Source organism: Apis dorsata, unplaced genomic scaffold, assembly GCF_000469605.1.
Source record: "Apis dorsata unplaced genomic scaffold, Apis dorsata 1.3 scaffold_1100, whole genome shotgun sequence".
NCBI classification, from domain to species: Eukaryota; Metazoa; Arthropoda; class Insecta; order Hymenoptera; family Apidae; genus Apis; species Apis dorsata.
This window is the reverse complement of record NW_006264198.1, coordinates 95,147-97,048: the sequence shown is the minus strand read 5'-3', so window position 1 is coordinate 97,048 and position 1,902 is coordinate 95,147. Positions and strand designations below refer to the sequence as shown.

At 14.8% G+C, this 1,902-nt stretch overlaps 1 protein-coding gene across 1 annotated transcript in view; it reads right to left on the bottom strand.

Annotated features, from left to right (window-relative positions):
• The window catches only part of LOC102675199 (MATH and LRR domain-containing protein PFE0570w-like), a 36,123-nt gene that overhangs the window by 5,397 nt on the left and 28,824 nt on the right, over window positions 1-1,902 (bottom strand). The window lies entirely within an intron of this gene.

Sequence of the window (1,902 nt, the reverse complement as noted above, 5' to 3'; positions counted from 1 at the left end):
ATATTCAATTATTATACAAATAGAATTAATATCATAAGAGAAAATATAAAATATACATTTATATCTTTTATACAAAATATATAAAACATATAAAATATGAAAAATATTGTATATTTGCATAAAAATTCACCATCTAATTATTCAATAATGATTAAATAATTGATTATTATATAAATTGTAATATTATATACGATTATATTTTATTATTTACTTTTTTTTTCAATTGTCTATTTTAAAAATAACGATAATATGTTCGATTTATTTATAAAAGTAAATTTGTAAAGTTTTAAATTCGAATTGAAGAAATGAAGTAATATATATATAAATATGTGATAAATACATATTAAATGATCAAAAAAATTTTTTTATGATAAAAAATTTAAAATAAAGAATCATTTATAAAAAAAAACTCGTGTAAAGCTGTTTTACAAATATTTATGTAATTGTTAGATTTAATTTAAATTATGTAATAGATCATATTACAATAGAATTATATACATAATTATATATATAATTATATAATTATATTATATATATTATATATATATATTTTATAATAGAATTATATATTTTGCATATACTATATTATTATAGGAAATTTATGAAATATTTCCGAAAAAATTATCACAAAATTCATAAATTAAAATTTCTTATTTAATTCTCATTCTCTTGAGATTTTCCTTTTAGATTATTATACAATTATTCATATAAAATTACTTTTATTATTACGTTTTCACATATCTTATATACTTCGTATACTTCATAAATTTTACCAACAAGTGTGTTAGTAAATTAAAATTAAAAGAGATATTGATTTTAATGAAATTTTGTAAAATATAATGGATTATACATAGATTAATTTCTTTTTAATAGAATATTCTTTTCAAGTAATAAAATTAATCTAAAAATATTTTTTTTGGTTTTTAAAAAATTTTGTTTATAATTTTGTAATCAAATATTCTTATATTCGAATATTTTATTAATTGAATATTTTATTATCCGAATTATATACTTATATTATATATTTATATAAATATTTATATATTCTTTGTTTTTATTGGGAATATTTAAAAAATTAGAAAATGATTAGAATTACAGAATTAATAGAAATATATAATATTGAAAAATTTGAAAACAATAAGAATAAAAAATTTGCAAAATGCATGTTCCATTAAATAAAAAAAATTAAAAACATTGTATAATTTGGCAATTCTCTCTAAAAAAAAATATGAAATTCTACTTTAAAATTTTATAATAAAAACTGTTTTTTATATCAATTTGTTATAAGTATTATTTTTCTTAAAATAAAGTCTGAATTCTATTATAAAATTCTTTTATTTCTTATAATTTTTATATGTCTTGTCTTCCTATTAATTCGATAATAGAATATTATACTAATAATTCTTTTATTTGAATTATATCATATATCTATTGTCATTTAAAAATATCATAAAAAAATATAAATTATTATAAAATTGGTAAATTTAAAAACGATAACAGAGAAGTAAGAACGATGACAAAAAGATAAATAAGCTGATGAAAATATATAAGTAGTTTTGTTCAGATATATTTATTTGAAAATAATGTAATAATAATCAAGTAACAGAATAGCTAAAAATGGGCAAAGAAAAAAAGCAGTGGAAAAATTACCGAAGTAAATTATAATTAAAAAAGACGAATGAAATGAAAAAAAAAAGAAAGAATTGAAAATATTTTTAAACAATTAAACAATTAAACAATTCTGAGCATATATTTATAGTTTCGAGATGAAACTAGATAAATCATGTGATAATTTAAATAACGTGATAATAATAATTTGCGAAAAAAACAAAAATAATAAAATTTATATAAATATATATATAATAGTCTTAGATACAATTTATAATATATATAATAATCTAT